The sequence below is a fragment of the Symphalangus syndactylus genome, chromosome 21 (genome assembly GCF_028878055.3).
Source record: "Symphalangus syndactylus isolate Jambi chromosome 21, NHGRI_mSymSyn1-v2.1_pri, whole genome shotgun sequence".
NCBI classification, from domain to species: domain Eukaryota; kingdom Metazoa; phylum Chordata; class Mammalia; order Primates; family Hylobatidae; genus Symphalangus; species Symphalangus syndactylus.
In genome coordinates, this window is record NC_072443.2 from 55606971 (window position 1) to 55618153 (window position 11183).

At 55.2% G+C, this 11183-nt stretch overlaps 1 long non-coding RNA gene across 1 annotated transcript; it reads left to right on the top strand.

Annotated features, from left to right (window-relative positions):
- The first annotated feature begins 7277 nt into the window (after positions 1–7277).
- Positions 7278–10872, top strand: LOC129471293 (uncharacterized). Its single transcript, XR_008653542.2, has 3 exons — positions 7278–7802; positions 8597–8750; positions 10150–10872. It is a non-coding gene; the product is annotated as an uncharacterized lncRNA (long non-coding RNA).
- Positions 10873–11183: the final 311 nt, after the last annotated feature.

Consider the following 11183-nt stretch of genomic DNA (forward strand, 5'->3'; position numbering starts at 1 on the left):
CGCACGGAGCAGGCCCCAGGCTCCAGAGCAGCCGCTGACAGGCTGTCCAGTGGCGTCGGGTCTCCATGGAGATGGAAGCGGGGGCCACAAGGTGGTGAGCGGCGGGGGGCGGGGCTTCCAACGGCCATCAGCCCCGCCCAGCCTGGGCAAAGAGACGGAGGGCCTGGGAGGCGGAGCCAGGGACCCCCGAGCTGAGCCTGATTTCTGAGGGCGGCTGGGGCCACCTCCCTCCAGACGCTGCTGCCCCCACGCGGACGGGCGCCCTCTGCGGGTCCCGCGGCTCCCGGCCCCGCTCAGCGCCTCCAGAGGCCTCACCCGGGCCCTCTCCGCTGGGTCCACAGGGGCCTCAAAGCGCTGGCCCAGACGCGGGGTCACTCTCCTGAGCCTCCCGACCTTCCCATGGGTCCTTTGGAGCCCTGGGTTTTGGAGTTTGTCCTTCCTAAGTGCCGCTCGCCCGGACGCGGCTGCTCCAGGACCACAGCGGACAGAGTGCGGCCGCGTCCCCTGCAGGCCACCCGTCAAGGGCACAGGGGAGAGGCGCCTCAAGCCACAGAGCCACGAGCTGCCAGGAGCTGACCCCCTGGGTGGGGAGAGGATACTAACTCGGGTCCTCTCCACTTCCTCAAGGCTCCTTGTCACCAGCAGTGAACGGCTCCCAGCACCTCAGGGGCCTTCCTGTTTCACTGATGTCAACAACTGATCATTGATCATCTCTGGTGTGCAGGGACAGAGAAGACAGACACGCTGGCCCCCCAGGTGGGCGAGGGAGTCTAGTCTATCTGAAGAAAACTCCCATAGAGATAGGGGCCAGGAAGGAGACACCAGGAAAAGTGAAGATGGAAGATGGGGATGACCCTACTGCAGATGGGGTGCTCAGGGAGGGTTTCTTTGAGGGGGTGACATTCACTAGATTGACCAAGGGACGGTCAGGGCCTGTGAAAGTCTTTTAAGAGAGGGAATGGCAGTGTCCAGTGGACTGTTTCAGGGATGGAAATAGGGCAGCAGGGTGAGGGGTGTGAGCCAGGCATGCAGGGCCCAGACACCATGTGATGGGTACAGGGGTGGGACCCATGGAGGCTCTGAGAAAGGCCTGGGCCTCAGAAGACAGGGAAACAGGAAGACCCACTTCGAGGCCTCACAAGCTTCTAGGGCACAGACGGTGAAAATGGCTCAGGCCAGAATTCAGTTTAGGTTTCAGAAGGGTGCTGGGTGCCTCATGCTCTTCTTGAGGCTAAAGGTCTCCAGCTCCTTGGGCCCTTTCCATGCAGACATGGTTCTGGGGCCCCGGCTACATGGACACCCTTCTGATGTTGTCTGCAGCCAGGCAGCGGTGGTGGGCCAACCTGCCCCTTCCTTGGCCAAGTGGACAGATTAAGGGAGCCTCTGGGGGCAGGATTGCTAGACTGGGAATTAGAGTTGCAGTGTAATCAAAATGCCCCACAGGCCCCGCCTCTTCTCTGGAGCTCGACTTCTTCAAGAAAACTGGAGACAAAGGGATGGCAAGACCAACTCTCAGGACCCTTGCCCTTCCACCCTGTGATGCTTTTAGACAGTTCTCAGGGGCCACCTTTTTCAGGAAGAATTCTCAGGATATAGGAAAGTAAAGGGAGGAAACGTGTTTTGAGTGGCACTTAGATCAGGCTCTAGACTGGGTGTTGGTTTGGTGGGATTTGCTTTTTCTCCTGCCCCATACCCCTTCACAAAACCTGGGTCCTGGCTAGGCCAAGAGTGAGATTCCTGTGTCTAGATTTTCATCATTCCGTGTTGCACAGGAAGTCTAGGGGAAAGGAGACAGATATTAGCAAGTGTATAAAAGATAATTTAGCCAGAGAAAACCTAGAAGAGGAATGAAGATGGGGGGATTATGAATGGCAAAGGAGGAGCTGGGGGAGAGGGAGTTGGGGGCGGGGCTGGGACAAACAGAAAGGAGGTGGGGGAGGGGCCAGGGAAATAAAGTCCAAGAGGTCAGCGGGCACCAGAAGCCACAGCCTTAGTGGGGGCATCAGGAGAGTAGCAAGCTGCATCTACCTTGGAAAGATGGAGAGAAGACTGCAGTGAGCGGGGTGGGGACGAAGGGGGAAGTGGCAGGGCAGAGGAAGCAGGGGACAGACAGGAGAAAAGAGATGGTGCCCTGGGCCAGGTGGCTGCCACCGCTACCATCGCCAGAAGTGGAAAATTCTTTGCCTTCTCCATACCCCTGTCACTATGACACCCCCATTCTTTCTGCTCCCCCTTCTTTAGTAATAGGTGCTGGCAAGTAAGGAGCAGTCTGATTTGAGTTTGCCCAGGAAACCTTTGGAGGTAGCTGTGAACCCACCAGCCTTGCCAAGTAGGGAGCTCAGGATCCTCAAGATTGGATGACGAAATAAGCTTAGTGAGTGACAGTTCCACCAACCTTCCCCAGAGTCACAGTAGGCGTCCACTGCCCCTGCGGGTCCCCAGGCCTGCTCTACTGGGTGGCCTCTCGGACCCAGGGCTGCACTTCCAATGCTCTGCAGACACATCTCGGGCTTGAATCCCATCTCACTGATTCCACAAATATTGATTGAGGGCCTACTGGGTGCGAGGCCTGTGTGGCTGTGGGAGGGGCAAGGTCCCTGCTTCAGTGGGAGTGACAGGTGTAAAGCAGGATGATTTCAGAACCTGAGAAGGGGGACAAAGCAGAGAAATGGGAAGTGGCTGGGCAGGTGCGGTGCAGCCTGGGATGGGGTAAACAGCAGATCTTAGACATCCGTTCCTGTCCAGATATCATGGGAAATGCTACCTGATCTCTGTTCGGCCTCAGTGTCCTCAGCTGGATGGTGGAGTTTGAGCTTCCCTGCTCTCTGGGCTGTCTCTAGGGAGTCTGCCCTCCTCAGGCCTGCTCCCCACCCTCTATGGCTCTCGATTCCTCCTGAGAAGAATGTCCCTCTAAAAGGAGACCACTGGCCACAAAAGGAGATGAATAAGCCAAGGTAGCCTGGCCTGCACTTGGGGCCACATGGCTCCTTAGGCCAGGTCTGGGTGGACACTGGAAGGAGATTTGTCTGTGGGTTTTGCCCTGTTGCCTGGAGCCCCTTCCCTATGGTGTCTTGACTCAGCCCAGCTCGCTGAGCCTGGAGCCCAGGCTTCTGGAGAAGAGATGTCAAGGTCTACCACAGGGCACAGGCCAGAAACAACTTGTCCGATGCCAGTGAAAGCCAGGCCTGGGGAAGACTCCTCTTCTTCAGAGGGGGCACGGCAGCAAGTTGGAGGCACAGACTCTGAGGGGCCCTTGGTGGGGAGCTCAAACAGGACCCACAGGGACCCTGTCTCTGGGGTTGCAAACTGGCACTGGGTGGAGGGAGATTCAGTATTGACACCTGGGGAACCCTCAACCCCAAAGTGGATTTAAAGGACAGCGGCACACTGGGGAGACAAGGGGCTCCACAACACTCCCATGCTTGCCCCAGCCCACTTCTTGTTTCCCTTTCCTGCTTTTTGTTGGGGAAGGAGAATCTTATATGACTGGTTGAACTCCAGGATAGTCCCTGACCACCATCAGTAGTGGGCAGGGTCACTGTATGTTCAAGGCTGTGCACACCAAGCCACTGGCCATGCACATGGGCGGGGCCTTCTGGACCTTCATCAGGCCCCTTAGGAACCCATGAGGAAGCTCCCTGATAGGTGTTGATGGGGCATCTGCACCCATAGATTCACTGCCTGACATGGAAACACTGGGTTCCTGGGAAACTGGAACCTGCCTTATGAAAGCCCCCATTCCCATCACCCCCTCCATCCCTCTGGGCTGCTGCTGTGTTTTGCCATCAACCGTCCCCAGACCCCCAAGACACCTGCTTCACCCAGAAGCACCCCTTCAACCTGGGCCTGGATGAAGGCTCACTCCTCCATCAGGCCTCTGAGGGGGATGGCTCCGCGCCACTTTTAGCAAAAGGGGAAACCATCGCAGCAGAAAGGCCAATGCCACACTAGACAGCCAGGAGCCCAGCAGCACAAGTGGCCACCTAAGGCGCTTTGGGGACCACACCCCTGTCACTCTGACCCTAGTACAGCCTGGTTCCCAGGACTTTGGGATCCTCCTGGGAACCTCTCAGCATGATTAACACAGGCAGACGGGACCTGAAGGGGCCACTGGTCCTTCTGAAAATGTTCACCAGGCAGTGTGAGTGTGGGGAGGCCATGCACAATGTGTGGGACTCTGCCCTGCACCCGCTCAGAGCCTCAGCCCTTCAGAGCCACTGGTAATGATTTGCTGTGGGTGGGGTCATCCTGATACTTCCCTGAGGTCTCTTTTTCTTTCAATTTTTCTGAGTAACTGAGAGGATCATATGACTGCATGCCGCCTAAACTGGGGTTTGCACAGCCCCCATTCTGTGCAGGGAGGGCGCAAAGCAGCAGAGTGTCTGTGACCCACCTGCCACCTTTCCAATGCTACTACAAGATTTGCAGGAAACGGTCATTTATCAGGAACCATCTTTATTAAAAAAGATAAAATAGAGCAGGGCAGGGGAGAAGTGCTGCAGGCTCCAGTGGTGCTAGGCACGTGGCAGCGTGGGCGTCTCACTAGGCTCCTCCCCGCAGCTGTTGCCATCCACTCTCAGGTTTCAATGTTCTTGGACCTCAGGGCCTTCATCCTCTCCAATCTAAATGCAGGGACACATTTGACACGGACTCTGTCAGGTGTTTGGCAAAATGCAACACATTCTCATTGATCTGGTCACCCTGCTGTGTACTAGATGTCAAAACTTCTTCCTCCTGTCCAGACTTTGGTCCTTTAACCGACAACCCCCCATTCCCTCTGTCAATCCCTGGCCCCAGTTCAACATCGACCTACTTGCTACTTCTATGGGGTCAACTTTTTCAGATCAACACTTCCGGGACATCATGTGGAATTGGTCTCTCTGAGGTGGTGGAGATGCTAAGTAGCAGGATTTCCTCATTCCACGGTGCACACATCTATCGAATCCTCACATTGTATCCCATAAATGGACAAGCATGACTTGCCAGTTAAAATAATACTAATAAAGGCATAATAAATGCCATAAAACGCAGGAAGTGTGGTTTGACTACCCCACCTACTTGATTTTTGTCTTCACTACTGCCATCCAACTACTTCTTTGGGGCGATTTTATTGGTTGGAATGTTCTGCGCTGGGCTCAAGTGACAGAATCTTAGCAGAAATGAAAGTCATCTTCTGGCAGCCCTGCGGCAGCCCTGGTTTCTTGGTGAGCCCTGGTTTCTTGGAACTGGCTTCCTGCGATGGTTCTCGTTGGGCCAGGGACGTTTCTGGGTCTCTGCCACTGCTTCTGGTGCTCTGGGTGGAGGGGGAGGCCACAGGGTCATGCTGGGGGCTTCACTAAAACTGTCTGGCTTCCTCTGCAGGCCAGCAGGTGCACTGGCAGGAATGGTGGTCTTCTGCCCTGACTTCTGGCTCTCCTTGGGCAGCTGAATGTTAAAAGTGTGACAAGCTGGCTCGCTGTGAGTCCATTTCAGTGGGAGCGGGAAGGTGGAAACTTTGGTGGAAAGGGAAAGACAGGTGGGAACCCCAGGAGGAAGGGACAGTTCTCTGATGGTAGAGTGCTTCCTCTTTTGTTTTGGATGCTTTAAAATGAGGTAGGGGGCCATGGGATAGTTGAATTTTCTTTCTACTATTGACACAGAGATATTCTCAGCCTGGAATCCCATGACCATCATGAGCTGAGTTTGTGGCTCGCGTGGTCCAGGAGTGGCTCTTCATATGGTATCAGTGGCATCTCCTGACCACTGTTCTCCCATGGGTCCCTCATCAGTTGTTCCAGTAGGGGGCCGCTCCCTGGGGTCTATTGTTAGTAACTTTTTAATCAGTCTTTCAAGTTGAAGGGGAAAAATGGTGAGGCATGGTATTTTCTTGTGATAGTTTTATTATTGAGGTCTGTAGGGTTCCCTGAGTAGAAGGGCAGGGCCCGGCCACCATGGAATAGAGAATGACTTGGAAGCTCCATATGTCCATGGCGGGGCACTGGCACCCCCAGGCCCAGGAAGAGTTCTGGGGAAGGAATGGTGGTCTTCTGCCCTGACTTCTGGCCCTCCTCAGGCAGCTGAAAATTAAAAAGTGTGAACAGCCGGCTCCCTTTGAGCCCTCTTTGGTTCCACGGGGAAGGTGGACTTTGTCAGATGGGGAAGAACAGGTGGGACCCCCAGGAGGAAGAGACTGTGCTCCAATGACGGAGCCCTTCTTCCTCTGCACTTTTCCTGTACCCCAGGGTTAGGTACGTGGCCATGGGATAATTACATGTGTATTTTTGTGTGGGGGAAATACTGATAGGGAGATGTATGGGGCCTGAAATCCCACTGACACCATGACGAGGCTTGTAGGGGGCCCAGGTGCCCAGGCTCTCTGTATGGTGTCAGCAGCATCTTCTGGCCAAAATTGACCCAGGGGTCACAAGTCAGCTGGTTTAGTGGGGGGTTGCTCCCTGGGGTAGAGGGTGAAAAATTGTTTTACTAGTGTTTCCAGTGGAAACGAAAAAAAATAGGTGGGGTGTCATACTGTCATATAGCCTGAGGTGGGAAGGGGCCACAGGTGGGGCTGGATTTTCTTTCAGCCTCTCTGGCAGAGATCACAGACAGTGGTCAGCTTGGCCAAGCTTTTGAGGGCTGGCTCTGATATAGGGGAGGGAGGCAGTCCCCAGAGCAGAAATGCCTTCCCTGGGACTCATATCCTTGCAGGGGAAAAGCCGACCATCCTCCCCTCAGAGCCTCCTTCACTGCAGCCCGTGGGAGGCGAATGACCTGGGGAATCCGTGCCCCAGGGGCAAACCTCTGGGTTCTGGCTTCAGCCCCACCCCGGGGAAACATTCACAGCCCCTTGGGAGGAGAGCCCTGCTGCAGGAACACTCTAGGGGAGGGCCCAGCTGCGGGAGTCCTGGTCTGTTGCTGACAGTACCCCAGGCTCCAAACTCTCTGGGCCTGGGGGCAGTTCCCTTCTCTGGTTACAAGATTCCCACCCCTCACTGCCCTACTGCCCGCCCCGCGGGGAAGTGGCCCGGGAGTGGAGGTGTGGACCGGCAACCCGGTGTCTTGAGTCGGGGGACAGCCTGGTCAAGCCCCCAGGCTCCAGAGCAGCAGCTAACAGGCGGTCCGGCGGCGTCGGGTCTCCATGGAGACGGGGGCGGGGCCAGAAGGCGGTGAGCGGCGGGGGGAGGGGCTTCCAACGGCCATCAGCCCCGCCCAGCCTGGGCAGAGATCCCGGCCTGGGAGGCCGAGCTAGGGACCCCCCGGCTGAGCCTGATTTCTGAGGGCGGCCGGGGCCACCTCCCTCCAGGAGCTGCTGCGCCCACAGGGACCGGCGCCCTCTGTGGGTCCGGCGGCTCCTGGCCCCGTTCAGCGCCTCCAGAGGCCTCACCCGGGCCCTCTCCATTTCGTCCACAGGGGCCTGAAAGCGCTGGCCCAGACACGGGGTCACTCCCCTGAGCCTCCCGACCTTCCCATGCACTGGTCCTTTGGAGCCCTGGGTTTTGGAGTTTGTCCTTCCTAAGTGCCGCCCGCCAGGACGTGGCTGCTCCAGGACCACAGCGGACCAAGTGCAGTCGCGTCCCCCGCGGGCCACCCGTCAAGGGCACAGGGGGAGAGGCGTCGTGTAGGGTCCAGCCCTACTGGATCTGTGGGTTTTTCTCCTCGTTTGCGGAGACGAGAGATTGTAGAAATAAAGATACAGGACAAAGAGACAGAAGAAAAAAACAGCTGGGCCCGGGGAACCACTACCACCTAGATGCGGAGACCCGTTGTGGCCCGGAATGCCTGGCTGCACTGTTATTTATTGGATACAAGGCAAAAGGGGCAGGGTAAGGAGTGTGAGTCATCTCCAGTGATTGATAAGGTCATGTGAGTCACGTGTCCACCGGACATGGGGGGCCCTTCCCTGTTTGGCAACCGAGGCAGAGAGAGAGAGAGAGGGGACAGCTTATGCCATTATTTCTTCTATGCATTTCAAAGACTTTTAGTACTTTCACTAATTCTGCTACTGCTATCTAAAAGGCGGAGCCAGGTGTACAGAGTGGAACATGAAAGCGGACCAGGAGCGTGACCGCTGAAGCACGGCATCACAGGGAGATGGTTAGGCCTCCGGATGGCTGCGGGCGGGACTGACTGATGTCAGGCCTTCCACAAGGAGTGGAAGTCCTCCTGCAGAATTGTGGAAGTCAGCGCTTCCACAAGCGTTGGCGTTACCGCTAGACCAGGGAGCCCTCTAGTGGTCCTGGCCAGGCATAACAGAGGGCTCACATTTGCCTTCTGGTCACTTCTCACTGTGTCCCTTCAGCTCCTATCTCTGTATGGCCTGGTTTTTCCTAGGTTATAATTGTAGAACAAAGATTATAATATTGGGATAAAGAGTAATGTTACAAACTAATGATTAATGATATTCATATATAATCATATCTATAATCTATTTCTAGTATAACTATTCTTATTCTACATATTTTATTATACTGGAACAGCTTGTGCCCTTGGTCTCTTGCCTTGGCACCTGGGTGGCTTGCTGCCCACAACGTCCCAAGGTGCAGTGACCAGCCCTGCCCGGGGCTGACCCTCGGGGTAGGGAGAGGGCACTCACTCGGGTCCTCTCCCCTTCCTCAAGGCTCCTTCCTCACCTGGGGTGAAGGGCTCCCAATCCCAGCCCGCAGGGGACTTCCTGTTTCATTGATGCCAACAAGTGAACATTGATGCCAACAAGTGAACATTGACCATCTCCTGTGTGCATGGACAGAGAAGACAGACACGCTGGCCCTCGGGTGGGTGAGAGAGACTATCATTGCAGAAAACTCTCCATAGAGATAGGGGATAGGAAACAAACACCAGGAAAAGTGAGGGTGGGAGATGCAGGTGACCCTACTGCAGATAGGGTGCTCAGGGAGGGCTTCCCTGAGGAGGTGACATTCACTTGATTGGCAAAAGGGATAGTCAGGGCCTGTGATAGTTTTCTAAGGGAGGGAAGAGCAGTGCCCAGCGGGGTGGGACCCACGGAGTCTGAGGCTTGAGCCTCAGAAGATGAAGAAGCAGAAAGACCCATTTCAAGGCCTTCACAATCTTCTAGGGCACAGACAGTGAAAATGGCTCAGTCCAGAATTCGGTTTAGGTTTCAGGAGGATGCTGGGTCCCTCACACTCTTCTTGAGGCTAAAGGGCTCCAGCTAATTGGGCCCTTTCCATGCCGACATGGTTCTGGGGCCCCGGCTACATGGACACCATTCTGATGGTTGTCTTCTGCAGCCAGGCAGGGGATGTGGGGTGACCCGCCCCTTCCTTGGCCAAGTGGACAGATGAAGGGAGCCTCTGGGGGCAGGATTGCTGGACTGGGAATTAGACTTGGAGTGTAACTCAAACGCCCCACAGGCCCTACCTCTTCTCTGGAGCTCTGCTTCTTCAAGAAAACTGGGAAGAAGGGACAGCAAGACCAGCTCTCAGGACCCTTGCCCTTCCACCCCGTGATGCTTCTAGATGGCTCTCAGGGGCCACCTTTTTCAGGAAGAATTCTCGGGATATAGGAAAGTAAAGGGAGGAAACGTGTTTTGAGTGGCACTTAGATCAGTCTCTAGACTGGGTGTTGGTTTGGTGAGGTTTGCTTTTTCTACTGCCTGACACCCCTTCACAAAACCCGAGTCCTGGCTAGGCCAGGAGTGAGATTCCTGTTTGTAGATGTTCATCATTCCATGTTGCACAGGAGGAGGTCTGGGGGAAAAGGGAACAGATACTAGCAAGTGTATAAAAAGATAACTCAGAGAAAACCTAGAAGAGGAATCAGGATGGGGGGATTAGGAATGGCAAAGGAAGAACTGGGGGAGAGGGAGTTGGGGGTGGGGCTGGGACAAACAGAAAGGAGGTGGGGGAGGGGGCCAGGGAAATAAAGTCCAAGAAGTCAGCGGGGACCAGAAGCCACAGCCTTAGTGGGGGCATCAGGAGAGCAGCAAGCTGCATCTACCTTGGAAAGGTGGAGGAGAGGACTGCAGCGAGCTGGGTGGGGAGGAAGGGAGAGGTGGCAGGGCAGAGGAAGCAGGGGACAGACAGGAGGAAGAGATGGTGCCCTGGGCCATGTGTCCGCCACCACGACCATCACTGAAAATGGAAAACTCTTTGCCTTCTCCTTACCCCTGTCACCATAACTACCCCATTCTCTCTGCCCCCCGTTCTTTAGTAATAGGTGCTGGCAAGTAAGGAGCAGAGTCTTCTTTGAGGTTGCTGAGGAAACCCTCGGAGGCAGCTGTGAACCCACCAATCTTGCCCTGTAGGGAGCTCAGGATCCCCAAGACTGGATGAGCAAATAAGCTTAGTCAGTGACAGTCCCACCAGCCTTGCTGAGAGTCACAGTAGGCATCCACTCCCACTGTGGGTCCCCAAGCCTGCTCTGCTGGGCAGCCTCAGGGACCCAGAGCTGTACTTCCAATGCTCTGCAGACACACCTCGGGCTTGAATCCCATCTCACCAATTCCACATGTTGGATATAAAATACTCCAGGAATAAACGCTTGGTGCCACGAGTAAAAACAGCACTCAGGCAAAAGTTTAATGCCCTCAGCAAGGCAATTTACTTCTGCAGAAGGGTGTCACTGGTGTCAATCAAGATCGCAAGTGCACACAGAACAAAGGAGACCAGGGGGTTTTTATCCTTAAAGCAGTCCCTATCTCTGTGCCACTCCCCCATGGGCTGGGATCAGACTGCACAATCTGAGCTGACCCAATTGGCTACTTGTACATATTTTCCTAAATATAGCAGGGGAGGGGGACGTGAGGTACGGAGGTGAATTGTGTGAGATGTGCAGTTTCGGGGGAACAATGGGTGCAGGTAACCAAGGGAACAGATGTGAGTTATTGATTAGAGCTGATGGGAAGTGGTAGGCTGTTTACGGTAACTAGGGGCAAGGGAGAACAAGAAAGTTGAGTTTCAGAACAAAGGATAAGGAAGTTTTTTTTTTTTTTTGAGATGGAATCTCACTCTGTCGCCCAGGCTGGAGTGCAGTGGCACAATCTCGGCTCACTGCAAGCTCCCCCTCCCAGGTTCAGGCCATTCTCCTGCCTCAGCCTCCCAAGTAGCTCGGACTACAGATGCCTGCCATCATGCCCGGCTAACTTTTTGTATTTTTAGTAGAGACGTGGTTTCACCGTGTTAGCCAGGATGGTCTTGATCTCCTGACCTCGTGATCTGCCTGCCTCAGCCTCCCAAAGTGCTGGG